The following is a 15455-nucleotide window of genomic DNA, read 5'->3' as shown; positions in this document are numbered from 1 at the left end:
CCTTTATTCAGGACAGTGATGTGCCTGATAAAAATCATACTATTAAAAAGAAAGGATAGTAGAGGACAGCAGCATCTGCCACAAAATATTCTAAAAATAGATGTGCAGAGGCTCTTTATAGGATGAACAGTATATGTTCCTAAAAAGCAAACCAAATGATTTCCTCCTAGAATATAAATCATTATCTACCCAGATACACATACAAACACACAAATTCAACATAGGTCACTACTCACATGATGTGATTATATTCGAAGTCAAGTAGACAGGGTTATACATGGGGAAGATTTCAGTAATCCTTTGAACCACTAAGTTGGCCAGTGACCTTAAGCAGCTCAGTCAGACAGACGGTGAAAACTTTGAAATCTCTGGGGTCTCAGTTGCCAGAATTTTTCAACCTAGTGCTAGGAAACAATGCCTCGTGGCTACCAAATCTGCAATTTCTGATGCAGAAGAAGCAGGATGTTAGAGACTCTGACATGGAAATTACTGCATAGTGTGGGGAAGGTGAGTGTGGGGTACCTGCACAGGCTGGATATCTGCCCATGGGAAATTCCTGGGGCACCAGGTGAAACAAAGTGATTCATAAAGAATAGTTACCACCCTTGTGGACAAACCTACCCCTTGGTTGATGGTCTCCTTCTAATAGTACTCAAAATAATTGCGCGGTTTTTTGGTTAAATTTTAAAAAGGCACATAAAATATTTTTGCTTAATTTTGTTCTTGGCTCATTTCTGTGTAAAACAAGAAAGAATTTGGCTTTTTTTTCCTCCAAGACATAGCATGAGGGAAAAGCCTCTGGATTCATCAGAAACAAACTTGAAAATAGTCTTTGAATGTTGGTTTGCAGATAAAGTAAAAAAAAGTACTCTTAAAAAGTAATGGGGGAGTTCCTGTCATGGTGCAGTGGTTAACGAATCCGACTAGGAACCATGAGGTTGCGGGTTCGATCCCTGCCCTTGCTCAGTGGGTTAAGGATCCGGCGTTGCCATGAGCTGTGGTGTGGGTTGCAGACGTGGCTCGGACCCCGTGTTGCTGTGGCTCTGGCATAGGCCGGTTGCTACAGTTCCAATTAGACCCCTAGCCTGGGAACCTCCATGTGCCATGGGAGCAGCCCTAGAAAAAGGCAAAAAAAACAAAGTAATGGGAGTTACCGTTATGGTGCAGTGGAAATGAATCCAACTAGTATCCATGAAGATTCGGGTTCAATCCCTAGCCTCGCTTAGTGGGTTGGGGATCCAGCATTGCCATGAGCTAAAGTGTAAGTCACAGACACAGCTCCGATCCCACGTTGCTGTGGCGTAGGCTGGCAGCTGTAGCTTCAATTCGCAACCTAGTTTGGGAACTTGCATATGCCGAGGATGCAGCCCTAAGAAGCAATAAAGAAAAAAAGTAATAATGGGGAGTTCCCACTGTGATGCAGTGGGTTAAGAATCTGTCTACAGCAGCTTGGTTGCTGAGGAGGTACAGGTTCCATCCTAGGCCTGATGCAGTGGGGTAAGGATCCAGCGTTGCCACAGGTGCAGCGTAGGTTGCAGCTGCAGCTCAGATTCAATCCCTGGCCTGGGAACTTCCATATGCTGTGGGTACAGCCATAAAATTTAAAAAAAAAAAAAAGTAATAACATTTTAAACTTGTTAGTTTGTGCTATTTAAGGCAGAAAAGTAAATGTAAACTAGAAGTTGCTAAAAAATCTTCTTACCTTCAATTATCAGATGCCTTTATATGTCTTAGCCTTCTCCAGTCTTACTGTTTGAATGAGATTTCTATCCTACATTTCTAAATTCCCAAAATTTATTTTACTAACGGTTCTCTGATAAGAAATCTATTAGTGAGGCCGGGTTGTCCCAGGCAAAACAATAAACTAGGAAGATGTTTTGCCAACACTGATCGTGGTCCACAAGGTATAGGTTTTCTATGATAATTTTAGCCTTGTGTTGTCAAACAAGTTACTCTAAGCAATTCTGGACATTGCGCAATTACCTTGTAACTGAGTGCTGCTGCTCAATTGCCATATCTGAATTTGCATTTGTTTGCAAAAATTAAACACTCTCTAAAATTAGCAGCCTAGAAATTCCCTGGTGGTGTGGCAGGTTAAGGATATGGTGTTGTCACTGCTGTGTCTCAGGTCACTACTGTGTCATGGGTTCAATCCCTGGCTTGGAAACTTGTGCATGCCACAGGGGAGGCCAAAAAAAAAAAAATGCAGCCTAGGCAAGCCTAACTCCAAAATACCTCAGTTGTGCCGCTAGCAAGACTAGCAAGCATGATAATTGGCATCCATCTTCTTATTCTTATTTATGCATGTGGGGCAGTCCATAAGAAGACAGTTCAAGGAGTTATAAAAACATTTGGAAAACTATTATGTGGAATTTAATGTCCCCCGCCCCCTGCCGGTATTGCATTTTGACACACAGTTTTAAATGGCTGGTCAACCTAAGAAATTGAGAACTCAAAAACTATTTTAACAAAAAATAATGTCTCAATAGCGTTTATTTTATTTTCTTTTTTATTTATTTATTTTTTTGTCTTTTTGCCATTTCTTGACCTGCTCCCGCAGCATATGGAGATTCCCAGGCTAGGGGTCCAATCGGAGCTGTAGCTGCTGGTCTATGCCAGGAGCCACAGCAACGCGGGATCCGAGCCGCATCTGCGACCTACACCACAGCTCACTGCAACGCCGGATCCTTAACCCACTGAGCAAGGCCAGGGATTAAACCCAAAACCTCGTTGTTCCTAGTCGGATACATTAACCACTGAGCCATGACGGGAACTCCAATAATGTCTCAATGGCTTATTGAAAGCATAAGAATCAAGTCAAAAAATAAGGCACTAAGCCTACAAAACTGTCTTGCTATGAAATGTAATCTGGATGGTTTCATTTCAGCAAAATAATATAAAATAAAATAAAAACTATTACATTAAATTATTTTTACTGATTTTAAATTTACAAAATTTTATAACTTAAACATTTCTTTAGATTTCAGTATAGCTCTAAACTATATACTTATGTTCAGTTCTTTTTGTCATACTTATTTAAGTAAAATGATAAAACTTTTCTCGAAACTAAAAAAAAAAATCTTGAGACAGGTTTTCCTTTTTTTTTTTTTTTTTTTTTTTTTTTGTCATTTATTGGGTCGCTCCTGCGGCACGTGGAGGTTCCCAGGCTAAGGGTCCAATCGGAGCTCATGGCAACGCTGGAACCCCGACCCACTGAGCGAGGCCAGGGACCGAAAACCCCGCAACCTCATGGTTCCTAGTCAGATTTGTTAACCACTGTGTCACGACGGGAACTCCGAGACAGGTTTTCTTTAAAAAGAGGCTATACAACTAGCCTGCCAAATGGAGAACCCAGAGGCAAATTTTTGGTGTTTCCCTTTTGTCCATGTTTCAGTGACATCTCCCACTTGAGTTTTCAAGCCCACCGAACTTCTTGACCCTGTCATGAATTTTGGAGAACCACAGCTGGATCCAGCCCCCTGAACCTCATTTCACTCAGTTTCTACAGAGGAATCTGACCAAATTTTAGCCTGATAACTACTAGAGAAATGTCAAAAGTTTAGTCTAATATGATAATAATAAATGAAGAGTGTGAATTCATATTCAGCACCAGAAAGCTGAGATGATAAGGGGGTTAATTGACAGAGGGCCAATCCTCTAGAGCTTTTAGTTAATGAACTGAGAAGAGTCTTTTGGAGTTGAGATATAAGAAGGTTCTCTGGGAAATTTGTTACTATCAAATTTATTTCAGCCCATTGTAATTTTGAGTCTTTCCTAATGCTCCTGAATTTGTGGCCCAAGTGTATATATTTTTAATATTAAACAGCTTTTAGTTTCCCTTGACTTTCTGGGGCCATCCCCCTGTCATTTTCTGGCTACATGCATCCCTGTCTCCATTCTCCACAGAGCTCTTTGCTCCATGTGTGTACACTCACACACAGAGTCCTTGGGCAAGGAAGGGATTGATAGAGCATATATAACACTCTAGAACAACAACCAAGCAAAATACAAGCAAGAGGCAAGGTGAGAAAAATTGAATGCATCTTGTTCTCTTTAGGTATCGAGTAGAGATTTTTTTAAAATCTTGCTCTAATTATGGAGTTCCCATGGTGTCTCAGTGGTAACGAATCTGACTACTATCCATGAGGATGCAGGGTTGATCTCTGGCACTGTTCAGTGGGTTAAGGATCTGGTGTTGCCATGAGCTGTAGTATAGGCTGAAGATGTGGCTCAGATCCTGAGTTGCTGTGGCATAGGCTGGTAGCTGCAGCTATGATTAAAACCCTATCCTGGGAACTTTCATATGCCACGAAGTCAGCCCTTAAAAAAAAATTACTCTAATTAAAATTCAGAATGTGTATTTGCCCTTCTGAGCACAGCTTGGAAAACTGAGCAGCTTTCTAGTCTCTTGATTCATCCTCACATAATAGGACCTTCAGCCAGCCACTGGGATGCCCACATTATCTCTTTTACTGGAGGGGATCGTGACTCTTGCGGGTTATAGGTTGCAGAGCCAATGTGAAAGGGCACTGTTAGGTGGTTGTTTTTTTTTTTAATCTCTCAGGTTATTACATTCTGACACTGGGATGTGGATTTATGTCTGTCCATTGGGAAGTGAAACTTAGTGGACAAAGACAACTAAAATAAATAGAATTTGGCACATGACTGGATACTGAGTTGTATACTCAGGAAAACAGAATGTTCACTTGTGTACCTTCAAAGACATTCTCAAGACCTGTCATCCCATAAATTTCAAAGTGAGGAACTTGTATTCTCAAAGGCCCTCTGAGGAGTCCTCTACAAAGTAAACTTCAGGGATGTTCAGGCAACCCCGGGTCTGATCCTTCAGAAAGCAGATGGCCTCCTCAGTGCTTTCCAAAGCTTGTCAGGACTTGGGCAAAACCTCCCTGATAAGTTGGTTCTTCTGTACAACTTGGCTTTGTTCTTTTCAATGTTCTGATGCTAACTTTTTAAGCAAAAATATGAAGAAGAATTTGTATATGTTTTCCAAGCTTCATTTTTCAGTCTTCTACATTGGAGGTGAAATGGGAAGGAATATAAGTGAAATAAAAAATCTAAAGCTCACAGCAAAGGAGTTCTAACTAACCTTTCCTATTTTGACAGTCCAATAGATGGATCTACTATAGAAGAGGAAAGGACAGTCACCACTACACCTCCATGAGGATCAGCTACGGAAAGGGACAATACAGAACTCAGGACGGCTGAGATGAGGTAAGTCAGTCAGTTATTACAGATGAACACATATGCCTGGCAGCTACAAACATAGATGTATCAGGCAGCTATTGCTGCTCTAGTTATTTAGAAAACAACCGTTTATTTTGCTTAGTTAGGCTGGGCTCAGTTGGATGGTTCTATTAGTTGTAGCTAATTCTCAGGAATCTAGAATTAGTGATGTATCATCTAGGTGTCTCTGCTTCTGAAGTGTGGCTGGCTATTAATTAGGATGATGGGACAATTTTCTTTCAAGTGTCTGTCATACTCCAACAAACTAGGCTGGGCTTAGGCACATGGTGGCCTCGAGGATCCAAGAGGAAGAAAAGCATGTGAGGTGTCAAGGCCTAGGCTCCGAACTGGCGCCCTACCATTTCTGCCATAGTCTATTGCCCAAAACAAGTCACAAAGCTAGTCTTTGTGTGGGAGTCTTTGTGTGAGAAGGTGGGAAAATATACTGTTTCTGGGAGAAGATGAGAAGTTATATGGCAAAGGCCATGGACAATAAGGAAGTATGAAAGTTTGTGGCTACTTTCATAATCTACCACAATAAAGAATACTAAGTATTTCTTTATACTTAGCTTTATTTCACAATGGCTTTGAGGTGCTTATAACAAAAATGAAGACAGTGTTATGGTCACAAACATAAAAACTTAAAAATAAAAACTAGGAGTCACATAAATTAGAACAGGAAGACAAATAGGGGATTATGATGATAAAGAACATAGTAGTATGAATAGTGAAGTTGGTTTCACGGTCCTTTCAAGACAGTGAGGTGACAGGTTTGGGCAAAAGCCTATTAAATGGTAACATAAGTTAATAGTAATGGAGCTTTTGAACCATTGCCTGTATAGTGTCTTTTGGGGTTGAGTCAAGAGCTAAGGGATCAGTAATAAAATTGTCTGCCTCTGTCTTGAACCCTCCGCTGCTATTCAAGAACCTCGTGAGAGGTTTCGTGATGCAGAGGGAAGGGCTTTGGAGCCAGAACTGACTATGATGCCAGTTGAGAACCTGGGATTTGAATCTAGTTCTGTGAAACTTCTTAATTTTCTCAAATTGGGACAAATTATGTTTATCGGACAGAATGTGTCTGGTTGCACGAAAAAGATATTTTAGATGTTATGTCACCTTCCTCCTTTTGATTATTGATGTTAACTTTATTTCCCAAGAGATGTGAATAACTCCCTTTGAGAAAGGGATTGCTTCTTGGGAAAGTTCTGCATCTCAACCATAGATACATCCAAAAGTATAGTATTTTCATGAAATGGAATTGATGAACATTCTGAATCTTGACTCCATGTAAGGTTTCCAAGAATGGTTTCCAAGCTCAAACAAGGGCCCTACCCACAACTGATAGGGGATTGCCACGTGTTGAGACTCTGATCTACTTGGCTCTGCAATTGTTCCTAGGCCTTGGGTTCATGGGAGGAGGGAGGGCATTTTGTACCAAAGCAACTCTCTTACAAGTATGGGGCTGGGGGAAAAGGGGCTTTCCTCAAATGAGGCTGGCCTGGTAAAGCTGCAAATCATGCTTCTGCCCTGTGAAAGGATAGATAACCACATGGCTAGAGGGACTTCAGTGCCTTGATGGAGCCATCCATTTGTATTTTTCATGCTCCTATGTGTTTTTCTGGCTCTAGGAATGTGAATAAGAGATGAAGTTCCTTTTCTTAGATATGGTTCTTATTATCCATGGTTTCCATCTTAAGGAAACCAAAGAAGAAATAGATGATAAACAATTAAGTGTACAAGATGAGTTCAGATAATGATACATGGTATTTTTTTTTTTTTTTTTTTTTTTTTTTTTTTGTTAAGGGAGGTGGTTATAATTGTGACACATGCTGGGAGGCAGGAAATAGGCACTATTTTGATTTGGTGCCATGGAGGACCTCACTGGTAAAGAGGGTTTATTTCAACTGAGATCCAAATAAAAAGTCAACCAGATGAAAAGTCGACAAAAAGTGCAAAGACCCTGAGGCAAGGGAAAGCTTGGCATATTTAGGGAAAAGCAATGATGGTATGCGTGGCGGTCCAAGGTAAGAGGTGAATGGGAGGAAATAAGCCAGAGTGACAGCAGGAGTCAGATCTTGTGGGTCCATGTAGGCCCTTAGGGATTTAGAAGCTGGAATTCTCTTATTGGGCAGAAAAAATAAATGTGTGTATATGTGTATATTTCAAGCAGGAGAATTTGCATTGTTAAGCAGGTTTTGAAAAACAGCATCATCTTGGACCAAATTTAATGATTTTCTACTTTATTCCATGAGGTGTATGATGTTCTATGTTTGGATGGAAGATGGATAATAAAGATGAACATATTCTAATTCTAGACAAACCTGTGGTGACAAGATCCCCAGGGCAGAAAATGATGATTCAGGAGAAGGTTGCTGCTTTGTTTAGGGGAGATGTTAAGAAAGGGAGATCAGGGACTTCCCCTGTGGCTCATCAGGTTAAGGATTCAGCCTTGTCACTGCTATGGTGTGGTTTTGATCCCTGGCCTGGGAACTTCCACATGCTGTGAGCATGGTCCAAAAAAAGGGAGGTGGGGGAGATGACTTAGAGACAAATAAGAAGTTCCTCAAGAAACCCAAAGATAAAAAGCCCAATGAGGAAGAGAAAATCTTAGGGCAAAATATACATTAGCTCTAAGTTTCAAGGCAAAAAATGGCTTTTTGCATGTAGCTTTCCATTGGTGACTGACTCTTTGGTTCAAAGCCACAGAGTATATGAAAGTTTTTGTCTGTTTGAATTATATTTCCAATATGTACATCTAACTCCTATATGATGGAACTATTTTAAACAAAACATTCCATGAAGTATACTAGAACAGAGGACCAGAGTTTCCTAAGTAGTAACAGTGAGCAGTTCCACCCTGGAGTAAATCCAGCATTAGGGTGATACTGGAGGATCCATGTGTCCTTGCATGTGACCAGAGACTTCAGAAATTGTCCCTTTGCTCTCAGCCTTCTTTGCCCTTCTTTATTAGGAAATGAATACTTTTTCATTTGAGAATCCTGAATGGATGATTTATGTTAGAATGTATCCACGTATGTGTCATCTGTTAGACATTTGTTTGTAGATTCCTAAACTATAAATGATACACAAGTGATGTATCACTTGTGCTAAACTGTTTTACTCCATAATTGGTGCTTTATGGAAATCTATTCATGTTGGAATTATGGGAAAATTTTTAAAAGCTATACAGAAATTTATGTATCAGTTTCTGGCCCAAAGTAGGTGTTCAAAAACTAAGTGTAGGGATACAATAATAAACAAGAAATGCATAGCCCAGTAAGGAAGACCAGTAAATGAGCTGGCTTTTCCAATACAGAAAGAAGAAAGAGGATGAAATAGGTGGAGACTACAATGGGAGCAAGTATAAGGGCACTTCCCTTAATTTCTGGAGATGGGAAGAGAGTTCCCAAATGATACAGAAACAGAGGTCCATTAAATAAAAAGGGAATCTGGCAACATAGGCTGGGGAAGGGGAGAATCAAGAATATCGGAGAAAGGCGTGCTACAGAAGAAGTGATAAGGCAACTTGAGTGGAAGAGGGTGAATCTAGGGATGAAGAGCAAGGAACTGATTGTAGTTTGAGTCTCTCAATTACGTGCAAATGTAGAATAACATTTATACTTGAAAATGTTTTGAGAAACCTGGGACACAAATGGAAGACATTTATAACCCATGTTATATGAGGTGATTGAAACTATGATTATGAATAACAGGCTTGTTCATTAGCCCATGTTGTCTCCACTGTATTTTTCATGAGCACCTGGGGGAGAAATGAAGGATCACCAGAAGGGCTCAGGAATTGGGTAGAGCCAAATGATGCAGAGATGAAAGCCCTCGTCCAGTAGTTTGAGAGGCACATATTAACACTGATTTGGGTCTTACTTCCTATCTTAACAAATAGTTCTCCTTACTCTTCACAGCATTTCTGAGAACCAGAAAAGAAAAAAAAATTTTAAAGCCCTGACATGTAGCATTTGCCAGTTTCCACAGTGAAAATTGTCCTCCTGTGGCCAATTTCAAGCTAACAACAGTTGAGCAGCCACTCAGAAATTCCTGAACATTGAACCACCATCTCTTTCCCACACCATCGTTGATAGTAGGTGGGGCTCAGCTTCAGTTCATTCAATTCTAAGTTTTACCCCCACAAGGTTCCTCTTTCTTCAGTTCCTTGAATTTGGTTTGGTCAAATGGTGAAATCTGCCAATGGGATCTATTGATTGGGAGGTTTCTTGTGCAAAGAAATTCAATGATAGTCTGTGTCTTTTTCTCCCTTAATTATGTAACACTTAGATAACTCTTCCTACATGCTTGATCAGTATTAAATCTCACACAAAATTTATAACATAGCCCCTATTATCCCTTTTTGCAGATGACAATGGAAACAGACTGAGGGATTTACCTAGTGACACACAGTTAATAAATGTGGGATCTGAAATCAGAACCCAGGCCCCCTGGTTTGAGTCTATGCTCTTAACCAGTTTACACTGCTACTTAAGTGTTATGTCAGAAACATACCCACAGCATATTAATATCTCAGCCCACATTTCCTAGAAAATTAAGTCTGAGTCAAATACACGCTAACACTTTATTTAGATGTGAAATCTTAAGGAAGCAGCAATGATGGGAAAAGAGAGGAAGTCAAGACAAGAGGAAAAGCAGATGTGAAGAAGGGTATTTCCGAGCTACTTGTAGCTTTCAAAAACTATTGCTCAGTCTCAGAGGGTATCTTCAGGGAAGCCACGAGAAGGGACTGCCTTTCTGAACAGTTGATTTAACAGAAAGAATTTATCTACCAGCATTCACACTCATTGGTAAAATCTGTCCCAAGGGATATTCACTCAGGTGTACTTTTTGGGTTAGGCATACGTGGATGCCAGGTGGGTCCTAGGAAACCTCATGTCTCGACAGTAACAGAAAAAGTCCTGGGTCAAGAGGCAAGAGCCTGAGATGTGGGCTGTGTCCAGGTACTTTAAGTTGTGCCTGGGAGTGGTTCGAGGGTCTAAGTGAGCAGTCAACAAAGTAGCCTGTGGTGCTGACCAAGGCAGCAGGGACCTGGCTGCATAAGCTCCAAGGTCAAAATCAAGGCAAGTGGCCAAATCTTGAATGGTGCATAAATTTGATGAGGTCATTGATCTTCCAAACTTCTGAGGACATTGCATGGCAGGGTATCGAATAGTGTAGTCTACAGTTACATACAGCAGCATGGAGTAGGCCTGATCCAGACTCATTCCACAGTTCATTTCTATGCTACTGGTAATCAAGAAGGACTTAATGGTGGAGTTATTACTCCTTACCCAACTAACTATATAATTGCCAATTGCCTAGAAATACTGGTAAACTGAAACTTGGGACTGCCTCCTGAAGGACTCAGAAATGAATTTAGGTTGTAAATATTGGAGTTATCCCTTAAAGATTTTTGAAATCCTAGGAGGTCATAAGTTAAATGATTAATTAAATATAGCTCTATATTCTCTTAATACTTCTCTTGTTTATTACATAATACTTAGATTCTACCATATATTAGAATCAGAATCCCAGAATACAAGTTCCTTGAAGGTGCCTCTCCTATCTTTTTCATCTTGATCAATCTTTTTATTAATTCATACAACCTATAATTCAATCAATATACATTTGTTGACCTGAATGCAATGTTGCCTCCAGGGCCAGGTATACAAAATTTGCAGAGCTTAGTGCAAAATGAAAATGGGAGTTCCCTTTGTGGCTCAGTGGAAATGAATCTGACCAGCATCCATGAGGACACAGGTTCGATCCCTGGCCTTGCTCAGTGGGTTAAGTGTCTAGCATTGCTGTGAGCTATTGTGTAGGTCACAGAAGTGGCTTGGATCCCAAGTTGATGTGGCTGGGGTGTAGACCAGCAGCTGCAGCTCTGATTGAACCCCTAGCCTGGGAACCTCCATATGCCCTATGTGCGGCCCTAAGAAGACAAAAAAAAAAAAGTAGGACCCAGGAAAAAAGTACCACTGAAGGTAATAAAACATAAAACTTTTTCATTAGAAATATTTTACTATAAAACATAGGAAGAGTGATAGCAATGCATGAGTAATAACACAAACTTAAAATTTATTAAAAATATTTTTGGTGACATAATTTCATAAAATAATATGGTATTTTGATTGCTCACAAATTATTGGCTTTTCTGAAAATTCATTAGGTCATAAAATCTATACTTTTAAAAATATTGAAATACTTGTTGAGCAGTAATGAAAGCGACATTTGTTCTTGACAAATTGAAAATTTTGATTATTTTTCATTTTGAAAAATCTGATGTAGCTGTTACTGGAGTGAGGAGGTATGTCTTATAGCCTGTGATAGGTGGACAACATTTTTGACAATTTCAAAATACAATTTTTTAACACATCTGGAAGTCATTTTTGTGGAATGGTTTTTCTAAAAAGATTTTAACTCTTGATACAAATCCATTTTGTGTCAGCCTTAATTTAATTTTATATATAAATTTATGCAATGATATTTTACTGTTTCCTCTGATAGTTACTGTAAGCTTTTAACTTATAAGAAACTACAAGTGACTTCATGATTTGTCTATCAAATCAAATAATCAAAACATACCTGTGCATTCTATTGCCATATCTTTAATTACAGGGAAAATTTGCATTTCAGATTGTTTTGCTTGCTAATAATCAGATCATCCAAATCCTCATATGAAAATAGTGTTGGTGGGAGTTACTACTGTGGCTCAGGGGAAATGAATCTGACTAGCATCCATGAGGACACAGGTTTGATTCCTGGCCTTGCTCAGTGGGTTAAGAATCCGGTGTAGATTGCAGATATGGCTTAGACCCTGCGTGTCTGTGGCTATAGTGTAGGTCAGCAGCTACAGGTCCAATTCTACCCCTAGCCTGGGAACCTCCATATGCCAAGGGTATGGCCCTAAAAAGATTTTTTAAAAAAGTGTTGATTTTCTCTGCTGCAATATTTTTATTATTTCTAAGGTTGTGGATATCCTCTTTGTAATGTGGGCAGCAATTTTCAAAACTGGTGATTCTAAACTCTGAAGAATTTTAATAACTCCATAAGAAGCTCTATTTTGATATCCCTATATATGCTTCTGTTTTGTAATAATTTACTTTGAGAGTTTACCACCCGAGGGCCAGCAGTTCCTGCTCTAGTGCTCAGGTGGAGGAGTTAATATTTGTGCAGGCCAAGCAATGTCAGGATCTGGGGACTGATGGGTAAGCTGGCCTCTCACCATGGGTCTCCTCCTATATACTGGACCTGGAACTCAGCTATTTCTGCTGCTGCAGTGGCTGGCATGGATCTGCATTTAGGCCACACCCCAGCCAGCCTTCCTGGGTCCCTGGTGCCCAACCACCCTGAGGCTGCTCCTGTGCACTGAATGACCCAGTCAGCTGTTGGGCACACTGCTTGTTGTGCCTGCATAGTTACTGCTGGATCAGAGTTGTGTGGGTATATCCATGTGAGCAGAGAAGATACACCAAAGAATTAAGAACTCTCGAATGACAACAGAACACTGAACCAAGCACCAGACTTCCTAGGCCTAGAACAACTGAATGGATTGAATGAACCATTCTCGTGCCCGTGAAGCTGACCTTGGTTTTACTTTAATTTTAGCAAAACATTCATCTCCTATGAAAAATAGGGACTAGAGCAGTACCATTCAAATACATTGGGTCACAACCATAGTAAGAAATACATGACACATTATGATTCAAAATATATACATACAATATACGTAGATCTGAAACAAAAGTTTTCTGCAACAATACTTAAAATTAATACATGAGCAGCTCTCTGACAGTCTCTCTTCAATTTTTTTAAGAGCTGCTAAGTAGAACTCACTCAATTGATTTCACGACCTGTTAATCGGTTTTGGCACCTGCAGTTCAGAAAACACTGGGTTGGATGGTGGGGCAAGTCAATAGCTTATAAGTCTGCAATTCTACACTTTAATGCTTTGTAATCAGTGTATTATCTAGCTTAAAAATACGGCTCAAAAGCAGCTCATTAAAAGGAATGGTTGTAAAATGGAGCAAGTGTTTTGTGATGCACCATGGGGCTCAATACTCAGCCCTGCCCAGGTGGAGATTTTCATCAGTGACTTGAATGAAGATGTATTTTATTCCTAATCAACATGAACACAACTTCTGTGCTGAGGGATCTGCTCTGGCTGGGGCTCCTCACCAACCTGTGAAGGACCTAAACCTGGAGATCAGGACAGTAAGATTAAGTGCTGTGACAGATCAACAGGGATGTGGGAGAGGTGGAGGGAAAGAGATCCCCCTGGCAGTGCAGAAGAGTCAGGAACTGTGAGCACCATCCCCTGAAATGTGAGTTACAAATAGAGTAGGAAATGAGGGAGAAACAGACTCAGCATGCTTTGTTCATCCCCAACCCACATAGACCATCCTGCCTATCAAGTCAAATAATGTTCTAAGACAAAGGGCAATTGACTCAAATAATCTGACTTGGCAAGTGATTTAAAAGATTGAGAAAGACTTTATCCTAAAAGAATCCTCCCTTTTCTCCTTATTTCTCCATTTTTATTTCCAATTAAGGTTTACATTGCACTTTTTTCCATTGGTGATGGTGGATTTCGTGTGTCAACTTGACTGAGTCGTGAGCACGGGGTGCCTAGACATTTGGTCAGACATTCTGGGTTTGTCTGTGAGGGTGTTTCTCAAAGACGTTACATTTGAATCTGTAGATCCTGAGTAAGGTAGATTGCTCTCCCTCATGTGGGTGGGCTTCAACCAAACAGGTGAAGGGCTGAATGGAACAAAAATGCTGACCTCCCCCCAAGTAAAGGAACATTTCTTCTGCCTGATGGTTTCAAAGTGGGATGTAAGCTCTTTCCCTGCCTTCTGATTCAGATAGAAGCATCTGTTCTTCCTGGGTCTTAAAATATCCTGGCCTTTGGATTGGAATTGCATGAGTGTTTTCTGACTCTCAGATCTTCAGACTTGGATTGAAATGAAACTATTGGCCCTCCTGGGTCTCCAGCTTGACTATCCATCCTCAGATCTTGGGGCTTATTGGCCTTCATGGTAGCATCTGTCTTTCAATAAACTTCTTTATGTTCACACAAACAATCTCTGGATTCATCCTGTTGGTTCTGCTTCTCTGGAAAACCCTAATATATAGTACCAATTTTTTTTTTTAAGCTAGGGGTGTTTTAATGATCTGTAGTTGTTGGGAAACAATGCAACCTTATTGAAAGAAAGTGGAAAATTGAGATAAACAAAAAGGAACATAGGGATGGAGTTCCCTGGTGGCACAGTGGGATAAAGATGTGGTGCTGTTACTGCTGTGGCTTGGGTTGCAGCTGAGTTCAGTTTCAATCCCTGGACGAAAACTTCAATATGCTGTGGGTATGTCCAAAAAAAAAAAAAAAAAAAAAAAAAGGGAATGGTGGGAGAGAAGAAAAGAAATGACAAAATTCATAACCCTATCAATTTTGGTTAATTCTGTTAGAATATTGGTGTATATCCTTATAGATCTTTGTGTCCATGAGCATGTCTATATATTTAGTATTGTGAAAATGGAATTACAAAGAGTTTTATTTATTCACAGTTGACCCTGTGTGGTATATTTTCAGTTTGTTTCCATGTCAGTAAATCTCCATCTTCAACATTGTTTATGGCCAAATATTCAGTAACTTATTCTCCAATTCTATGTTAATATTTTAAAATAGATATAAACACTTCTGTAGCTATTCTTTGCACATATTATCATTTCCATAAGACAAATTCCTGAAGTAAAATTTCTGGGACATAAAAAATACATAGTTAAAAATTTGTCCCCCTTTGGGAGAGAGGGGTATGAATTGTTCACACTTCTGCTAACAAAGTTAGGGATGCCTAAAAAGCTTTCTGAATGTATAACATCTATAGAAAACAAAGAGAAATAGTATTTAAATTACAGAATTAAAATTCACAAAAATCTGAAGAGCTTTCATCTTAAATGTAATGAACAACAGAAATAAAAGGTCTTTAAGTTTGTACAAATATCTTTTTCTATTATAAATTGTGAAAAACCCTTGTTGTTCTGATGTGATTGCTGCATAACAAACCAGCTCAAAACCTAGAGGCTTAGAACAATGTCATGATTTACTTTGTTTTCAGACCTGTAATGTGGGCAGGGCTTAGTGGGGTCAGCTCATTTCTGTTCCATGCAGCATCCCTTTGGGTTGATGCTGGCTGTTGGTGGGACGA

The 15455-nt window shown here is 39.8% G+C and overlaps 1 long non-coding RNA gene across 1 annotated transcript in view; it reads left to right on the top strand.

Annotated features, from left to right (window-relative positions):
• The window catches only part of LOC110257262, an 83669-nt gene that overhangs the window by 6328 nt on the left and 61886 nt on the right, over positions 1 to 15455 (top strand). Inside the window, exon 2 of the long non-coding RNA XR_002339644.1 lies at positions 5125 to 5232. This is a non-coding gene — a long non-coding RNA (uncharacterized LOC110257262). The remainder of the gene's footprint in view (positions 1 to 5124; positions 5233 to 15455) is intronic.

Source organism: Sus scrofa, chromosome 16 (genome assembly GCF_000003025.6).
Source record: "Sus scrofa isolate TJ Tabasco breed Duroc chromosome 16, Sscrofa11.1, whole genome shotgun sequence".
NCBI lineage: Eukaryota > Metazoa > Chordata > Mammalia > Artiodactyla > Suidae > Sus > Sus scrofa.
The sequence above is the reverse complement of the archived record's forward strand: the minus strand, read 5'-3'. Positions and strand labels throughout refer to the sequence as shown.